Source organism: Canis lupus, chromosome 6 (genome assembly GCF_003254725.2).
Source record: "Canis lupus dingo isolate Sandy chromosome 6, ASM325472v2, whole genome shotgun sequence".
NCBI classification, from domain to species: Eukaryota; Metazoa; Chordata; class Mammalia; order Carnivora; family Canidae; genus Canis; species Canis lupus.
The window spans coordinates 65,359,626-65,380,576 of NC_064248.1; the positions used below are offsets into that span (position 1 = coordinate 65,359,626).

At 40.3% G+C, this 20,951-nt stretch overlaps 1 long non-coding RNA gene across 3 annotated transcripts in view; it reads right to left on the reverse strand.

Annotated features, from left to right (window-relative positions):
* LOC112640998 (uncharacterized) overlaps positions 1 to 15,650 on the reverse strand; it is a 297,942-nt gene extending 282,292 nt beyond the window's left edge. For 2 of the 3 annotated variants that reach the window (XR_003124408.3, XR_007411562.1), the window contains exon 1: positions 15,499 to 15,650. This is a non-coding gene — a long non-coding RNA (uncharacterized LOC112640998). Of the gene's footprint in view, positions 1 to 613; positions 797 to 15,498 lie in introns of those variants that run through there. The other variant, XR_004816897.2, reaches the window with a different exon arrangement.
* Positions 15,651 to 20,951: the final 5,301 nt, after the last annotated feature.

Genomic DNA, 20,951 nt, shown 5'->3' on the forward strand with positions numbered 1-20,951 from the left:
AGCATGATAAGACAGGGAGTAACTCATGTTCTGTTTTTTTTTTTTCTTTTTTTTAAATGAACTAATGGAGATTCATTGATTTATGCAGTCAATTATAAGTGTGGGCAACAGCCAAATAGGCAAGTTACTTGAAGGAAAAAAAAAAAAAATCCTCAGGTCACTGAAGCAGCAATTAGCAAGTATTGTGGGGAGAAGAGGAAAAAGGAGGAAAAAGGCCTGATGAGGCAAATTGCCTTTAATTATCCTTAAACATTTTCTCGTCTTCTTTTGATGCCATAAGACCCCCTGCAGTTCCAAAATAAAATAAGCCTGAGTTTTGTTTTGCTCTTTTAAATAGGAACATAATAGCCACTGTGGAAACATGTTCTTAATCAAAGGTATTAAACTCCTGGCTGCTCTCCTTCATTTGAAATTGCCTGGGTTCATTATTATCAAGGGGAAGAGAAGTCTAGTCACCATTTCGCTCCCTTCTTAGTAAATTAAAATATTAATTACAAAATACGTTATTTTTATCTTATATCTTAAGCTATTAGTTACTATGGCTGGATTAAAAAAAAAAAAGAGGATTCATTTTGTGCCGAAGTAATTTCCCTAACAAAGCATTCATACTTACTTTCTAGTTCCTGGACTTCAAATCAGTACGTGAAATACTGCATTTTTGAGAGCCATCTGAATAAATTCGATAGCAACTTCATTTATTTTCTGTCTCAGAGATAAGTGTGCAATTACAGTTGCTGTGTCCATGTGCTCATGGCATGTGCCCACTCAGACAAGGCCACTGGCTGCAGCCAATGCCCGGCAGAGCTGAGAGGAAAGAAAGAGTATTTCCTTTTCATTTCCACCACACAATGCAGTAATCGATCTTATGCCCGTAGACACAAATGCTCAATCTCTAGGAAAGAGGCAAATAAAGCCACAGAATAGACATTAGAGCTAACTAAAACCCTCATTGTCTGCCTCTTCAAAGACTCAAATTACCAGCAAGGTACTGAGGTGACAGTAGAAAGTCTTAAGAAAACACAAGCCAAGGACCAGCATGCCCACTAAGCTTATGCAGATGACCTGGTCCTGTGGTGTCTCAAGTCATCACAGAATAAACCAAAGCTGCTCTCTCTTTTACCGGTGAAAGTTGCATGCAGTAATCATGCATGTGGAGTGTATTTGGCAAGGGTCTAAAAGCCACCCACCCCCTTGCAAAATATTCCCTCCTTTCCCTACTACCTGCATGGTACCTGAAATTAGATAATTTTTCCCTCTTACACTTGGAAGGATATTCAGTTTAAGAGGTCACTATTTAATTTCGGAAACAGCTAGAGAGATAAGACTTTATAGCCAATACCATTTATTAAGTGCCACTATGCACTAAGTACTTTACATATATTATTTTCCTGAATCGTTACAATAATCTTATGATGTAGACATTTTTTATAGCACCTTGTTATGTGTGAAAACTGAGGCTTAGAAAGATTAAGTAACTTGAACAATTGGCAAGTGGTACAGTGAAGATCTAAATCCAGGTGTCTACATGTAAAGCCCTTGCTCTTGCTATGTCTGTTGGCTTCTATCTGATAGAAGATACATGTTGGGGTATAAGGAACAGAGGGCTGGGGCTTTGGGAAACAGAAGAGAGGATGGAAAAAGTGGAGAAGGGACACTGGCGAGAAGAGAATCAGCTCTAGACATGCCCTCAGAAGGGAGAAGCCCTCTTTGCCAGACCGTCAGATGGAAGCATTAATGCTTGCCTGCTCAGTCCTCCCACTAAACATCATCCAAACCAACCTTCTTTTCAGACCTTTTGTGCGTATGTCTCACTGAATTGCCCAAAACCCACAGTCCCTGTTAATGAGTGAAGCAGTTGTAATTCTTTCACATGCACTCTTCTGTGTCCTTGGTAGATTTCTGACATACGCCCCTTCCTCTCTGAAAGGGTCAGGCTCACTGGTCTCCACACATCAAAGCCACTGGGAGGCAGGAGAGTGTAGGGTAGTGGGGCTCTTCTGCCCATCTGTGTGCACCTTAGGCAAGTTACTTAAGCCTCTGTGCCTCAGATTGCTCTTCTGAAAAACCGGATCGATAATCATGCCTCCTTCATGGAACTGCAGTGGCTAGCAGGTAGAAAATGTTGAATGGATGCTAGCGTATGCTGGTAGACAGTAATAAACCATCAATTGATTTAACTAAGTAGGATAGCATTCCTCAAAGGCATACTGTAAAACAATTTCTGAACCAAGAAAGTTTGGATTCCTTGGCCACCTGACCCGCTCTTACAAACAAATGCACAATGTACCTTAGAATATAAAAAGAGTTCCCCAAACTGCAATCAAGAAACCTATTGTAACATATTTAACATGTTCGTTCCATGAAGCACACCTGAGGGATTAGTGTTCCAAAGAATTCGCCATAGGAATTATGAATGGGGACAAAGAAATGTAAACACGAGTGCATTTAACTGTACCAGTTCTCTTGTATCTGTCACATATTCATACTTCAAAACCAAAACTTCTTTTTGTATTAAAAACTCAGCTCACCAGTTAGGAGACTGGTCTTGAACAAACTACTCATCTCAAGTCTCTCTACATACATGAGTCTGTCTTATTGAAGGTAGGGAATCAGCTTTAATCATCGTTGAATTTCCAACATGTATTTCAGAGCCCAAAACTCTGGCCTCAGAATGCTTGTAAAAGGAAAGATTGAAGTCTTGATTGGGAACTAGATGGAACAAAATGGTTCATCTACTATCACCAAGTTGATTCAATCCCACAGACCTTTGCAGAGCCAATGCAAATTCTTCTGCCAGCAAACACTGAAACTGCATTAGGAGTGCAAGAGGTTGACAGGCAGATATTGCCTCTGAAAGATAAAGGGGGAGGAAGCAGGCGGGGGCAGAGTCTCAGACTGCACTGCAAACCTGACACTCAGCCAACCTAACCTAATGGGAAACCTCAGAGCAAACACTGCGTTTATGCGTGTCCTGCAAACAGCAGAAGTGGGCAAGCCCTAGGGCCCCCACCATGCTCAGTCAGTGACTGGGGGGCTGCACAGAAGAGCTTGGCCTTGGCTCAAACGCTGCAGTGGAGGCAGATCCCTAAACCACTGCAAGAGCAAATCACCAGCTAACTACTCCTCATGGCTGTGGGGGAAGTTCTTTCTTGAGGTTAGATCCAGCAGTGCACCTCTAGGCTACCACAATGACTCTCTTCCACGTCCGTAACTTAAATCCAGAGATAAACAAGGCTAAAACTTTACACTAGACTATACTGTGATAAGAAAATTAACCAATTCATTAAATTAATCTAAGAAAGCCGTATGCCAATAGTTTAGGGAAAGACAGATGGGGTGATTGGCTAACAATGCCTGTCATAGACACAGGAGGAGACGATAATTATGCAAAGAACATGTATTTGCCATCCCTGGATTACCCCTTCCCTCTGCCAACTCAAATCTCCCTCAAGGTTCAGGTGAAGTTTCACATTTGCCATAATTTTCTTGACTCTATAAAGGCCTCTCCATAAGGTCTCTCCTTTCATAACCAGTTACAACATTTATTACTGTCTCATAATTTGTCACAGAATTTCTATTTCCTGTATTATCCTACAATTGTTCCTATTACAGCTAAACCCAATAAACCAACCATGAACAATTTGATAGTAGGTATAATGTCCCTTGCTTTCTTACTTTTCCCTTTTTGAAAAGCCTCACATCCCTTAAACACTGTAGAGAAAATAGCAGTTGGTCAGTGCCTACATTTAGATGTATGGGTCAAATGACTAGACTCACAGTTCTAGAGATGGGCAACCTTGTTGTAGAAATTCAAGGGCACTATTTATTTCCTTCAAAATGCTCCAAAGGAAAGGAGTGAGCATCATTCCCTGTTGGGATGTATCTGCATACATACTTGTGCCTTTTTGTTGCACGTATTCCTTTTGCTGCTCCTAGGAGCCACTGGCAGCTTACAGGAGGTCTAAGGAGAGAAACCGGAGGCTTTAGGAACATTTCTATACTCTCTATCTGTTCCATCCCACTACCCTCTGAAATGTCTAGCTTGAATTTTCTAATTTAACATAAATTTCCCCACAAGCACAATTTCAAACGTCCTGGCCACCAGCACCCCTTCCAACAACGGTTCCACCACTGAGCCTCCCAACAGAAACTGTGGAGCTGCTTCTGCTACTTCCCCCTGAAATTCATACAGATAATAAAGCGTGGTCTCTACTTCTATTTTCATGGTCAAAATCCTCCAGGGACTGGTGAAGTCAACTCTGCTTCCCTTACTTCCCACTTCTGCTATTTTGATTCCCATCCAGCCTCTCTTCAAAGATCAACTTTCCAAAGATCAACTTGTTACAGAAAGAAACAAAACAGATCGAGGGAAAAAAAGAAAGGTTGGGATGAAACTTTTTTTTTTTCTATGAAACAGTTTGCTTTCTTACACATTTGGCTTTATTTACTAGAGGTGGGGGAAGAAAGACATTTGCTTCTAAACTCACTGAAGTAGACTCTACTCATTCAAATTAGCTTATCTTTTTAAATTTTAGATAACACTGCCAGTTTGCCAGCTCATACTGTTCAGAACATTTAAAGTAAATAAAAGCTTTCAAGAAAATCTCTTTAAACCCTAACCTAAAAAATTAGTTCTCATCACATCCCATATGTTTACATGGTCACAACTGCCATCCCAATTTTAAAGCTCACTTAAAAGGGCGTCAGAAGGTAAGTGATTTGCTGGAGGTCACAGTGAATCCAGGGTGAGTCAGGAATAGAAGCCAGCTGTTTGGACTAGCCACCCCATGCTCTAATCACTTCAACAACATTCATTCCCACACACCCCATTATTACAGAGACACTTGTCCCAGAGCCCTGTCCAATTCATCTTCTATAACACAGGCTGTGGAAATTCTCAAACCACCCATCCCTATCACTTCTCAAATTTGATTCTGACTCATTGTAAAGTCTCCTTCAGTTATAGTCACTGGGTCATATTCAGATCAAATCTCTTTAGTAAATTGGCAGGCTGTTTTCTTATTTAATACAAAATATCACCATAAGTGCTAAATATTTTGCCAACTCACAAGTGTAGAAATTTCTTCTCACTTTCATGTATCACGTTGGTGTGAATTCAGTGAGTGCTCCCTATGTGCCAGGCACTGTACTAACTATTAAGGATACAAAATAGAGTCCTCAGCTTCCACAAGTTGACCATTTATTGTAGAAGACAAACAATTAAGCAGACAATACATTAAATTAAGTCCCATCATAGAGGATATATCAACAACCTTAAGTTCAAAGAAAAGAAAAAAAAAAAAAAAAAAACAAAGAAAAGATATTTAACCTCAACTTGCAGGATCACAGAGATTCCTTGGAAGCTAAGTTCTCGGAGGAGATACCAGCCAGGTATTACGGGTTAAATTGTGTCCCTCTAAGAAAGATATGTTGGAGTGCTAATTCCTAATACCTCAGAATTTGACCTTATAGAGTCTTTATACAGATAATCAGGTTAAAAGTAGGTTGGACCTTTATCCAGCGTGGCTGGGGAAATTTGGACACAGAGACAGACGGGCACACAGGGAAGATGACATGAAGACACTGAGAGGGAAAACCATGGGAAGGTGGAGGCACAGAGCGATGTACCAACAAACTACAAGAAGCTAGAAAGACACAAAGAATTCCCCTACAGGTTTCAGAGGGAGCAGGGCCCTGCCAACACCTTGACTTCAGACTTCTAGCCTTCAAAACTGTGAAAAAAAAAAGTTCTATTGTCTTAGGCCACACAATCTGCAGTACTTGGTTACAGCAGCCCTATGGAACTAAGATGCCAGGATGAAAAACCAAAAACCAAACAACAACAACAACAACAACAAAGGAGCATTCAGGTAACGAAAATCAAAGGGGCAAATGCCTTAATACAAAACATTCCCCATGTCTGGTATGAGTTCAGAATGGTGCAAAGCCGAATGCAGGAAAGGGGATGCTGGGAGCTGAGGCACAACAGGGAGTCAGAGCCCAGCCCTTGAGTACTGGGTGTACATATTTAGTTTGCCCTTTGCGATCGTGGAACCTATGGAATCCCCAGGGTTCTTACCATGGAGAGAAAATTCTCTGGATATTGTATGTTCTGTACGTCTGCTGATATGCTTTAAACACTGCATTTCCTCTGCAGTCAGCAGCTTGAAGCATCAAAGCTTCTGTTTCAGCACTGCATCAAAACTCAGGAAGCTTTAAAGTTCATCCAAACACCACACTTCTGCTGAAAGAAGACATCGGGGCTCTAGAGACAAGCAATGAACTGTCTCAAGGATCCCTCTGAAAATAAATATCCAATAAGTGGACCTTTATTTACATCCTGTAATGTCCTTTCCTGTTCCAGGTCTCCTCCAGTCAGAGATATAAGAAGCTACGTCAATTCCATCCGAGGGAAGGCAGTCACCCAAAACGGGCCCCAACAAAAGAGCAGCAAAACCCTGACGCTCAGGCCACTAAGAGCCCTTTGCCTTTGCTTTATAGAGACATCTGAGGCCATCACTCTGGACCATGCGAACACGTTCACTTGGAAATGGACAAAAATTAGCAGCTTCAATTCCTCTTTGAAATATCCCTACACTAAAGAAAGGTATTTTTGGCAGACTTCCCATAAAGTCCAGCTTAATGCATTTCCTGCCAGACATCTGAATGGAGAAAAGCTCATATGACCCACCAAACTGAGGAATTCTGGCCAGTGAAGCAAGGCTTCCCTTAGCTCAAGAGAACTGAGAAAGGGGATTAGAAACGAGGAGATGTCCTTCAGGAAGATGTGTGAAGAGTCAAGGACTTTCTTTTTTACCTTTGATGTAGGTAGATGTCACCTTAATGAGAGGAGCTGCCTTGTGGAAACGCAACAGAAAAAGCATGCCAATAATGAATCAAACACCTGTAATACTTGGTTTTACAACTTGATCACCAGGTCTGTGTTTAGAATGAGTGTCACATGTGCCTCATTTCAACCGCTCTCTGAAAATTGAACTCCCACGTAAGAGGTTTGAGGGCTACAGAAGACTGAGTTTTCCTCCTCCTTCCACACACACACACACACACACATCGGGTTTGAATTTTGATGATTTTTAGTTATAGTTGATTTTGTTTCCTTTGTTTTCCCTGCCCTGAAGCTAACGGAATTAAATGTGGGCTTACTGCTAGGTGCAGCATCCAGTGTACAACATCCAAACAGCAGTGGATTTTATTTTAATATTACAGGAAATTTTTACTCATAGTAATCTGCATTCACCTTTCCTAATATCTCTGGATAGAGTTTTCCCTTCATCCCTCTCTTGAGTCTTTGTCCACAGTTTAGTGAAGAGCTTACCCCACTTTATTGTAACTTAGGGCTGTATCTCTCCCTTTATAACAACTGCATCTTAATCATCCTTGAAGCCCCAGCTGCCAAGACAGAGTATGTGCACCATTAATTCTTCCCAAATTAATGAATAACATACATCTTGGACAACCACGATATTGCAGAGCCAAATTTGCCATTTCAGCTAATCATGGCTTGTCCTGAGAGTTGTACCAATACTCTTGTACGTGACTGCTGAAAACACAAGGTGGCACACGTATGGCCCCTCAGAAGAACGCTCGCCTGTTGCCTAATCTCAAGTTTTCCCACCTTTGATTCTCCTTTCTCATATTCCTTAGAAAGCAGAAGGAAAGGTAAGTAGGTAAACAGCTTAGAAGATGTTATGCTAAAACAAGGGAGCTGCAACCATATAGTATTTTCTATTATATAGATGTTTATATACACAGTTTAATACTGTGTAATACATTTTTTTTTAAAAAGATTTTTATTTGACAGAACGAGTATAAACAGGGAGAGTGGCAGGAGAGAGAGAGGGAGAAGCAGGCTCCCTGCTCAAATGGGGCTGGATCTCAGGACCCTGGTATCATGACCTGAGCTGAAGGCAGATGCTTAATGGACTGAGCCACCCAGGCACCTCTATACTGCATTTATATAAACTACGCATGCTAAACATAATTTCGACTCTTTATTTAAATGTTTTCTTTGCAAAATGCAATAAACTTCTTTGTAATCAGAACAGCCTGGTTTATAATAGTTTGTCTTAGAAATACAAAGCATAAAAAAAAAAAAAAGAAATACAAAGCATTTAACTGGGTTTCCCATCTACCCTCTTCACACCCTCATCATCTCAGGAGATGAGAGGCAAGGCATTGCCCTCATTTGCCTGAGGGGAAAAGAGAGCAGGAGTCAGTCAGTGACTGAGTTTAAAAAAGCAGTGCTCTGGAACCACTCTGGAGTAAATATAGCGGATTTCAGCACAGGCTGGTCCATCTTGGCTTTCATTCAAAATGGGTTTTGTTAGGGAAGCAGAGTAATAACCTCTATTGATGAAGAAGTTATGCTCAAACAGCACACTTTATTGTCAGAAACTTTATTAGCAGAGCTCAAAATATATGAGGCATTAGGGAGACTCTGGTATGTCAGGAAAGGAGCCAATTTTGGCTGATCATATCATCAACACTAACTGAAATAATATCACATGTTCTAGAAAATAAAATTATGATTCAAAGACTTTATGGCAAAAGGAGAACAAAATTTGGGTTTGAGGAAGTCTTAAAACAGAAAAGTTATCATATAGGCTTCCAGTTATTGGCAGAACATGTATAGCTAAAATATACATGTCCCAATATCCTCATCTCAAAACTTTCAGGCTCTGTGCAAAATGTAGATCTAAGTCACCCAGAAACAACTAGAACTAAGCTTTCTCATTTTTCATATAAAACTTAGCAGTCATCCAAGGAGAGATATCATGAGGCAGTTTTTTGTAAGTCCAACTACTCTAGAGAGAGAGTGGGAGACACTGAAAAGAGAAAACAGGTCTGGAGACCAGACAAGCCAGAGTGAGAATCTTACTGTGCAAACTTGGCTAAATTACCTCACCTACTGGAGCGTTAGTCCTCCTCATCAATAAAATAAAGGTAATAGTATTTAATTTACCAGGTGATTTGAAAATTTGAGAATATGTAGGTAAAGCATTTAGCATGTAACCAGCGAATACCAAGTGTTCAATAAGAGGGACCTATTATTATACCTAAAATACCAAATTACATTTACCATCAGCACACACTTGTGGAAAATGAGATTCAATAGCATTCATGTCCAGAAGCAATTTTGTCACCTATTAAAAGAATTTTAATGTCAGCAAATGAGAGGGAGAAAATATTCTTTTTATATAACAGAAAAGGATATGTAAAAGATAAATGATTGAAAGATTAAAATTACATCAAAATGTAATCAATCATCACCATGTATAAAATGTCTACACTAGATTCTTTCCAATTTTTATTTTACTGAGGAAGAAAAAGATAATAAAAGCAGAGAAACAGAAGAAGGGGAAAAAAAGAAAGAACAACCTAAAGAAGAAAAGGAATCAGAAAGAAGAGAATGGGGGTGCTCAAAGTGAGTTTAAACAAAGATATATTTAGAAGAATAAAAATGGAAGGCAACAATTATTTACAACAGTATGAAGAAAATATTCCCATTTTTAAATTATCCTGATTGAAACAATTAAGATGCTAGATAAAATATAAAATAATATTGTTTTAATGTATTATTAAGCAGGCATAATATTAAAAAATCCACAAAAGTACAAAGAAAGTAACAGGATCCTGGAATAAAGTTGGTTTTTGCCCAAGAGTTCTTCATTTTTGACAGACACAGTGTGAACAGCAGACAGGAAATAAAATTGGAAGGGGTTCAAGGTGAGTGATCTAGTACAAGATGCCTGCATTGAATGGAATCCCAAAGGTCTCTATCTTCAAGTAAGAGTAAACTTGAAATGAAATAATGCTGTATAACAGTGGTTAAGATAGAGACTTTCTTGCCATGACCCTGGTTCTGTATGGAGAAAATAGATTTCTCCTTACCATTTGTAAATACAACTGTCCCACACAGAGATTAGTGATCCAAATTTATGTTTACCTACATGATCATATAATATTAAAGTGGGTAATTTAATATGAAGTAATTCAGAGTTGCTAGTGTCAACAAATGACTGCCAGAATCAAATATAAATCCTCTCTAACAGAATTAAAATTCAACCTGGTCTTTGGAAAATAGCACTAAATACATAAGAAAAATATGCCACCCACAGTAAAAATTAAAACAAAAAAATCAAATCATAAAACATACCTGAAGAGAAGACACACTGAAAGAGAATCGGAAGAAATAGCAAAAGTAGTAAGATAGAGGCCCACAAGGACTTCAGAAATTGGCAGTTATACACAGCATAGAAAATGAATAACACTGATCTGTTTAAATTTTTTTAAACACAGAAAAACATGAAAATGAATCAGTGGATGAGTGATTAAAAAGAATGACTGAACATATTTGAAAAAGAATCAAAACAGAACTTTTATACATTAAAAACACAATTACTTAGGTTAAAGGAACCAATGGATGCATTGCACAAAAGAATAGATAGCACTGCAGAGAGAATTAGTGAACTGGAGTTAAATTCTTTTTCTTTTTTAAAGATTTCATTTATTTATTTGACAGAGAGAAAGAGAGCAAGCAAAAGCAGGGTGAGCAGCAGAGGGAGAGGGAGAAGCAGGCTCCCCACCTGACAGGGAGCCCAATGTGGGGCTTGATCCCAGGGTACTGGGATCATGATCTGAGCCGAAGATGGACACTTAACCGATTGAGCCACCCAGGTGGCCCTGAAGATAAATTCCTTAAAAACTATCTCTAGATCTCTAGATATCTAAAATAGATATATAATCTATTTATATAATAGATAATATATAAATATCTAGATATCTAGAGATAGTTTTTTAGGAATCTAGAGAAACAAAGAAATAGGAAATATGGATATAGATTCACAGAAATAAAAATGAGACAATATAATCAAAGTTCCAGCTGTAATTAATAGAGAAAATAGGAAAGAAACAATATTCAAAGACATAATGGCTGAAAATTTTTCAGAATTAATGAAACAAACACTAACAGTTAGATACAAGAAACCTAAAAAAAAAAAAAATCCCATACAGAAAATTATAAGGACATCACATCTAGATAAATCAGACTGAAACTGTAGGGTACAAAATGAAAGAGGAACCCAAATGCAACCAGAGAAAAATGACAGCCAATCTACAAACAAGGCAATTAAGCTGACTTCTCCATATCACTAACAGAATCTAGAGACAGTAAAATAATATCTTTGATGTTTTGAGAGAAAATAACTTTCAACATAGAGTTTTATCTATGTTGAAACATGGAAGCAATCTTTCAAGAACTGGGGAGGAGGGGAGAAATAGACATTCTTAGAAAAACAAAAACTGACATTTTTACCACAAAAAGACCTTTGCTAAGGGAACCTATACAGGATCTTTAAACAGAAGGAAATTATCCAAGAAGTAGGAAGAAATGCTGAGTTGGACATTTCTTGTGTGCCTCCTCAAATTTTCTTGGTCAAACCTTTTATTTCAACCAGAGGAGCACCAGCCAATTGTATGCAAACTTTAATCAACTTCACCCACTTGTAGCCTGACAACACTGCACCTTTCACTTCCTGCCCTGGGAATTCTTACACTCGCTTAACCCAGGATTAGCAAGTAATTAATGCCTCAAAGGATAAATGGGACTTTTGACCAATGAGGACTAGGAACCAATGAATAATGCCCCTACTTCTTCCCCAAAATGGACAATCTGAGACTTGTTCAGTAACGTTCATCAGGGCCTTAAAAGACGGCATACCCAGTTACCTCTAATAGCGGTTAATTCAACATCCCATCTTTATACTGTCTCTCCCTCCTTCCCTATTTCATTTTACTCCCAGATAAACTACTTGCTTGTAAACTTTTGTCTCAGAATCTTCTTTCTGGGGAATCTATTATCTTAAAAAGGAAAAAAAAAATGACAATGACTAATTTGCTGAATGTGGAAGCATCAAGAAACAAGCCAAGTAGAAAATACTTCAAATAAAGGCAATGTTAAAATGGGAAGGAGTTTTTAAGAGTAAACTCCTTCTAAAATCCTTTTATTGCTTGAACAATGGATAAAAGATTAAATAATTTGGACTTAATTAAATATGCATTTTAAAATAGCTACAAAACCACTAAGGAAATAAATATAAACTGTACAATTTCTAAAGAAGGAAGAAAAGAGAAATATTTTGGGTGTGGGGATGTTGAACAGGGAAGGCAAAGCTGGCCAGAAGCTTATTCAGAATAAAAACAACAAGATTAAGGCAAAAAAGGAGCAGGAAAAAAGTAATGGAGAGACACACGTCACTATGCATTTATCCAAACTCATGCAATCTACAACAGCAACAGTGAATCATAACGTAACCCATGGACTTTGGGAGATTATGATGTGTCAATATAAGTTCATTGAATATAATAAATGTACCACTCTGGTGGAGGATGCTGATAATAGGAGAAGCTATGCATGTGTGGAGACAAGGTGTATAATGGGAAATCTTTGTAACTTTCCCTGAATTTTTCCATCAACCTAAAACTGCTCTTTAAAAAATAAATAAATAATAAATAAATAAATAAATAAATAAATAAAGTCTTAATTAAAAAAGGGAACAGGAAAAAAAGGGACAAATGGAAAACACAAAATAAAAAATAGAAATAATTCAAATATACTGATATACTGATGTAAACTTCCTAAGCTTTCCAAATAAAATAAAAATGTTATCATGCAGATTAAAAGAAAATTCAAATATATGCAATTTATAAGAGACACCCCTAAAGCATAATGAAAGAAAACAGAAAGTAAACAGTTAATAGGAGAATTAGGAAAACCAAGTCTGGAATAAGCTAAATAATATGCTCTAGTCACAGGTTCCTAGTGCTTTTTTTCTTTTTTTTTTTTTTTTTCTGATCCCTGCATCAGTTGTTTTTCCATGATGCCATGCCAGTTACTGAGGATAGGGCCACTATTTTATTCATCTGTATGTATCTACCACCCAGCATAGCAACAAAGCAGTATCTGCTGATTTCATGAAATCAAAATTGTACTAGTCTGCAATCCATCAGAAACATGGTAAGCCTTATCAAAAAGAGCAACAATGTTTCATTTAATTTATGAAGATTGATTTGTTCTGATATTTCTAACATAATAAATGAGCTTTATTTCTCCCTAGAGGATAAAATCAAGACATAACTCAACTTAGGAAATGTCTACATGTGTGGTCATTTATAAGGTGACAGGCATGACCATAAAAGATGGCATTCATTTATTCTACATATATTTATTCACCTAATCTGTGCCAGGTACTGGGTAGGCATTTGAATACAATGATAAATAAGACAGACACAATCCTTGCCATTTTGGAGTTTGCAGACTAGTTGTATAGCAAAGCGCTAAACTAAAGTAATTTAAATTCAGATTAAACAGTTTAAATTTTATTGCTTTTAGAATATGTTACATTTAGAAAATTCCTTGACTGCAAAGAAAAATTTCAGCTAGTTTTAATGTATTAATTTATAATATTGGGCACATCATACAATCAGATCATATGCTGCTCTGAAATGCAGGTTTCTTATCTCAAATTTTGAAAATTAGCCCCATCCTCTCATTGTGACAATTACCTGAAATGATGTGCCAGGCGCAGTGATGTTCAATAAATGCCAATTCTCTTTCGAACCAAATCATTACTACCATGCCCAAATTTAATATATACCATATCCCATTTGTAAATATTAACCATTATGGAGCCTAGGAATCACGTTTCAGAAAAAGGGAGACATCTAGATGCAGCAAGACTGTTATTTATTAGAAACAGGTTTACTGAGGTCTAAATGGGAAGATAATGTATGTATATTTATTCATTCTTTATATCTATTACATAGATGGTGCTCTAGCCACTATGATTTGAGTAGTCTACTGGCATTTACTTGTAATAATGATCCTATTATATTCTACATAGTTAATACATAGAGTTTAAGGTATTGCCTTCCACCCTTGAAAAAGCATATGATCTAATGAAAACTTAAAAAACAATGTTTTGACCATTATTTCCAGGCTCATTCTTTATCCAAGCAGATGGAGAAATGTATTATTAGATATGCTGCATAAAGCTAAAGACTTCGAAATTAAGAGACCTGGTTGCCACAGGATATGACTACACCTAATGGACTATTAAAAAATGATTAATATATGTCCCGGTGGGCCAGCAAATAGAAGGGCCATGATGGTGCATAAAAATGAAGAATTTGACTTATCGTGGCAACAAAAAGTGCTAGTCCAAGTTGCGAAGCACTGACTGTGGGAAGAAGCTAAAAGCTTTCACTGGCTTTATTAGCTTCTAAAAAAAGAAAAAAAAATCCTAAAGGAGAAAAAAAAAGGGCAGAGTTTACTAGAATGAGCTCTGCGCTTGGTCTTGCCGCAGTGGCTCAATCTTTCAATGTTAAGTGCTATTTTGCCTCTGATTCACCACGTCAGTGTGCTATAAGTCAATTGCATGAGAGGAGCATTAAACAGTGCCTTTGGGAAAAATACTAAACTCCTTAGGATGTTGGGATGAAAGATGCTTTGTAATTGCAAGAATTTATTATTAATTCGTTTTGTTCAGACTCTTGTTCTCCAATATTTTCCATTGTGGAGGCGAAGTTCAAGGCGCGAACACAGGAAGATCCTGAACTCACTTGCTCCCACCGATCATGCTGAGTCTGGAGCTACATGTGGCACGATTTTCTCTTTAAAAACCTAAATGGGCAGCTGGGCAGCTGGGCAGCCTGGGGTGGCTCAGCGGTTGGGCGCCTGCCTTTGGCCCAGGGCGTGACCCCGGAGACCTGGAATCCAGTCCCACGTTGGGCTCCCTGCATGGAGCCTGCTTCTCCCTCTGCCTGTGTCTCTGCCGCTCTCTCTCTCTCTCTCTCTCTGTGTCTCTCATGAATAAAATATTGAAAAAAAAAAAAAAAAAAACACCCTAAATGCTGGGGTGCCTGGGTGGGTGGCTCAGTAGGTTAAGCTTCGGACTCTTGCATGTGGCTCCGGTCATGACCTCAGGGCTGTGAGACTGCCCAGGCGACTCCAGGCTCAGGAAGGAACCTGCTCTCCCTCCCCTCCCCTCCCCCCTACTCACACTGGCTCTCTCAAATCAATCAATCAATCAATCAATCAATCAATCTTGAAAAACGACGAACTGCTGGCTGGGTGATGAGTACACACGGGGCCTATGAGGAGCAGGTAGGCGAGGCCGGAACAGACTCACCACCAACCCCACCCCCGGCGCAGTGACCCCCACAGGGAGGAAATTCAAGACCCAGAGCTCATCCCCGAGGACCAAAAGGGTTGCACCCCACAGCGAGTACCCCCACATGTAGGCCATGCGCTTGAGAGACAAGCTCCCCTCCCCCCAATATCTAACCTTGCAGGCCTTGGCCTCGCGTCCCTGGCCCCACAACACCAACAGCGCAGCCATCTGAGGGACGAGTCGCCCGCCCCAGGGTCCAACTCCGAGGCTGCTGATGACACCCGCACCTGAAGCGGAGGAGGCTCACCTGCGTACATCCCAGCGGGGGCCTGAGGGCCAGGCCTCCACCCCAGCACTTCCGGGAGGCGGCTGGCTGGGGGTCTCCCCGCACCGAGCTTGGCGGGCGCCATCTTGGGGCTCCTGCGCCTGCTCAGTAGCGCTGTCTCACCGGAAGGAGACTCCGCAGCACCTGCCGCGCGGGGGCCGACGGCCCTTAACCGCTGGCTCCCGAGGCCCCGGGGAGCTCGTGCTCCCTTGTAAGGACCCTGGAATGATCGGCGTCACCCAGGAAGGAACCCGTCCGCCTGTGTGGTGCGCCCACTCCTGTGACTGCAGCCAGAGGACGCCTCCCCGTGGCCCGGCCATCGTGGCCTGCGGGGCTTATGCCCCTGCGTCTCACAGGATGGCCGCCAGCGGAGAGAGGGGTGTTAAACAGCTGCCAGCCGCAGGGCGCAGCCAGGGGCACGGGAGCCGGGCGCCTGATCCTCCGGGGAAGGAGCCCTATTAACCCGTTGTCGTGGCGGTGGCCTGAGGGGCAGGCTTCTTACTCAGCACCCCAGGCCCTGTCCTCCGCTCGCCCCGTGCCCCCCAGAGCCAGCGCCTCCTGGAAGGCAGCTCTACCTGAGGTCGATGGCTTGGTGGCTGAAGGGGCTCACATCGCTCGGTCCCCTGGACCGTGGCAATCAGAGGGCTGGTTGATGGCCGGCTGCCACCCCCAGGGCACTGTGCAGACAGCGACTGAGGCACATCCCACAGTCTTCGTGTGAAAGAGGCCACTTGGCTTGTCCTGGAGCTTCCCGCTGAGAAGCAGCCTTCAGGTCTCACATACATGTCGTGGCCCACGGAGCTGCTTCAGTGGGCCCCATCTCGATGCTCTCCTCTGCCCCGCTGGAGCTCACCAGCATCTCCCAGGAAGGAGCTTCTGCACTCGTCTGGAGTCCGGATTGTTGCAGTTGATGCCGAGGGAAACCTCAAGATCACCTGGCTCCGGTGGCCAGTATCCGTAGACTTGAAGCCCCTCGGGACTACAGATGCAGATATATATCTGTAGCTTCTTGAAAGTTGCTCCCTGAGTGCCTGTCTTCCAGTCAACCTGAATCCAGGTGTCGAAGTCCGTTCCCTTTGGGACACTGACGGGTACTGGCACATCCTCAACTACCGGAAGCTATTAAAAATATAATAGGCTGCTTGGACAAGCACAGAGGTTTGAGAAACCAAGAGCTGGGATGGGGCTGAACAAAGGTTTATCTCCCGCAAGAGCCCATTCATTCAAGACTAGGAGAGGTAGTGGTTTCATCTACTCTATTCAAACCAATATAGAGAGTCAAGCAAAATGAAGAGACAGAGAAATATGTTCCAAATTAAGGAGCAAGATAAAACTAAAAAAAAACAAAAACAAAAACTTAATGAAGTGGTGACAAACAGTTTACCCGATAAAGAGTTCTAAATAATGGTCATAAAGATGCTCACTGAACTCAGAAGAATGTATAAACACAACGAGAACTTCGAGGTGGGAAATATAAGAAAGTACCAAATAGGAGTCACAGAGTGAAGAATACAACATGGAAACAGCCTAAGTGTCCATCCAAAGGTGGGCACCTAAAGAAATTGTATGATAGATAAAGATATATAGATATCTCACAATCTCACACACACAATGGAATATTATTCAACCATAAAAAATGACATCTTACCATTTGCAGCAACATGCATGGACCTCAAAGGCATTATGCTAAGTGAAATAACTCTAAGACAAATATTATTCTATCTCTCTTATATGTGCAATCTAAAAAAACAATTTCATGGATACAGAAAACAAACTGGTAGTTGAAAGACAGGGGTGGGAGCAGGGGTTGAGGGAGGAGAGTGAATTGGGATATTTTTAGTTTAAATAAATTGAATAAAATTCTTTTAATAAAAAGAAAAAGAAAAAAAAAATCCCATCTTCAATGAACAGTATAAAGCCCCATCTCTGCCTTCCAGAACACAAACTAAAGATGCTTGAAATATTATAAAGCTTTGTGTCTTTACTATTCTGTATTCAGGACCACATGTGAATAGATTATGTCTTTCTTCTCAGCAGCTAAAAGATGAGCCATTAAATCTCTCGGATAGTTTGGATGCCTTAGTTGTTGAATAAAACATTTTTAAAATTCAGAGTCTTTTTTATTGTTACTTTTAAAACATTCCCTCTTTAGCTTCATTTTGATATTACTGATTATTTCTTATTATTATTATTACATTCTAAATACTGTCAGTCAAATAATAAACATTTTCAGATGCTACACATGAAAGAATAAGTTGTGGAGGTGACAAGCAAATTGATCATGGCATTTGTAAAATTAAAAACATAATAGCCAAATATCTTCTTTGAAATAAATGGCTAAAGACGGTTAAGTACATTAATTTTTAACTCATCATTTTAGGAATGGGAAGGCCAATCAAAGCTCTTTCAAGCATTAATGATAAGTCACTAAATCCAAAACTTTATTCTACTACAAAAATATTCCACATAATAATGAGAAAAAGATCCCCAAAGTGAGGGGATAGGATAGGAGCAGAGGTTTCTTGAAAAGACCAAAATGCCAAATTTATAGATGCTCCCTTCTTCTGATGTTGGTTATTTCAATGTCTGTCCCACAAACACAAATTCACACATTTTTGTATACGCAGGGGAAAGAGGACTATACTTTGTGCTTATTATGTCCTAGACACTTGATATACACATCTTATTTAATCCTTAGAAGAACTTTAGGAAGCAGGTATTATTAGCCCCATTTCACAAATGTTTATAATGAAACTCAGAAACATAAAGTAATTTGCCCAAAGTCCCATAGCTAATAAGAGATAAAGTTAGATTTTCACACACAGATCTGACTATGACCAAGCCTAAACTCTTTCCATTATTTTCATCCATCCATTTATTTGGTTGAACACCTACTATGTTCCTGGTCATATACCGGAATGTAAATATTTCTAAGATAACACTCTGTGCCTTGGAGAATCAAAAGCTCTCCCCTGGGAAATCTATAGGAGGCAGAAGTATCTATGCTACCAGGCAAGAAGTAGAGAGGAGGCTGGTCAGAACAGATGTTAGGAAAAGGCAAAACCAAAACCAAGTCTTCAAACGTGACTAGGTGTGGCCCAACAGGCCAAGAAGAGAAGGCTCTAGAGACAGAGAAGCCTGGACAAAGGCAAATTAGCCTAAAATCTTAAATATAGGAGAAATTTCTAGAATACAGCCTTCAAAGAGCTGTGGGATTCAGGTACCATTTTTTAGAAGGTAACTTGAGAAAATTTTCAAATGCCTTTCCCACAGAAAGTAGCCTATTCATAATATAGTGAAATGTGTATGAGAAAAAGAAAAAAAAAATCAATCCTCCAATAAAATCAGTCTGAGAATAAAGTTAAAAAGCATTGCCGATATGGAGAGCATGGAGCAGGATTTACCTTCTCATAGTGAAAAGGAGTCTACTGACTGTGCTCACAGTCTGCACACCTGGTTATAACACCAGTGTACCCTGAGATTTGAGCGAGGGCTGGGTTGGTTTTGGGGGTGTCACTTGGAATTTATAAACACATACTAGAACCAGGGAATATCCATAAGGACAGTATATAGTGTAGCAGCTCCTGTTTCTGGACTCTAACCTACTTCCTCGAAAGTGCAAAAGAGTAATTCCATTGCAGTGTAACACTAGCTACTCTGTGACTGCTCTAGAGCCAGCTTGTCTCTTGTTGTACTAGGACACAGATTGTCCTGGGTAGCCTGAGGGACTACCTCTTGGTCTTTTGGCTAACCTATGCATTGACAGGTGATGGAAGATGGAAGGAAGGAAGGAAGGAAGGAAGGAAGGAGGGAGGGAGGGAGGGAAGGAAGGAAGGAAGGAAGGAAGGCAGGCAAGCACCCCAATTAGGATGCTCCAAAGGTAACCCTAGATTGGAGGAAACAGTGGGCAGGTCAATTCAAGTTGGCGCCAAGCTCCATGGGATCCTCTACCAGAAGCAGCTGCAGCACCCTCTTCAAACCTCAGGGCCTCAACATCTGATGAGATTCCCAGGGGCCTGACTGAGTGAACCAGGCACTAGACTGATTTCACATTAAGCTTCAGCTTCTGGGTTTTTAGGTAAACCACTGTGCAATGTGCTTTGTTTTGGTCGGGGGAGCGGGGAGAAGGTGGGGGCGGGGGGCGGTGGTGCAGAGTGAGTCTCTTGTTAAATTCCCATCGTCTTTTAAACTCCTGCTAAGAAGATAAATCCAAACATGAACAACGGTGAGCCACAGACTGACATAATAAATTGCCCCAAAAATGTATTCCTAATCATATGATAACCAAAAATGGGAATAGGGCCACCAATTACATTAAATTCGTGCTACCTTGGCAAGGATTGTTAAATGAACTTTGAAAGCAACGATTAGACCCTTGGTAGCTTACCAGGAAGATTTTTCCACTCTCGTCTCTGTCCCCACATCTCTTCCCTTGCCCTTCTCTGCCTTGGTCTCCCTGTCTGCCCCTCTGCCTCTCTGTCTTCCATCACTCTGCCTTCCCCGGACTCTTATTCTCTCTCGATGTGCGTTCAATTTCTTGAAAATTCTGCCACAATCCTCTAAAATGTTTTAGGTTTAGATCAGTGGAATAACGGTTTCATTTGATAGAAAAGTGCCTGTGGGTTCCTGACCAAAGTAGGACACACACACTCTCAGAATTAAACTATTTCTAGCAATAAAACGAAGCTCAAACATAATTTCCTTTTATGGCTCTCTAAATACTGAGGGAATAAACAATCTACTGCGATAAATTTTTGTGTCAAAAGATAAAGATGTTGATCAACCAGTCATAGAGCCTTTCCCATTGCTTTCAAGCAATATTTCTTTAGGCCAAGTGTGTTCTTTTACTTTCTTTGGAAAGGTGGAGGCCAGCACACTGCCAAGTGTAGATATTGTTTCCCACACATGGGAAAGAACTTCCCTGAGCTGCATACATGCCAGACCAACAAAATTGATTAAAAAAAAAAACATTCTTAAGGGGCGCTGGGTGGCTCAGGTGGTTAAGCGTCTGGTTCTGGCTCAGGTCATGACCTTTGGGGGTCCAGGGATCGAGCCCCACGTCTGCTCCTGGCTCAGCGGGGAGTCTGCTTCTCCCTCTGCCTCTCCCCCTGCTCATGCTCTCTCTCTCTCTCTCTCTCTCTCTCTCTCTCCTTGTATCTCTCTCTGTCTCAAATGAATAAATAAAATCTTTTTTAAAAATGTCTTAAACATGCCTCCTACACTTTATGAACGATCCCATTATACACCTAATTCTGTACTTTCTTAAAAACAGATTTGTAATGAGGTATTTCATGCCCCTTAAATAACTTAAAATCTCAAAGATGCAGTTTTCACCAAAGCCTTGGCACACACACTGGTATGTGCTCTGCTTCTTTTACATATTTAGTCACAGGGATATTTCAGTATTTTGATATTTTCTGCATTGGCTTGAAAGA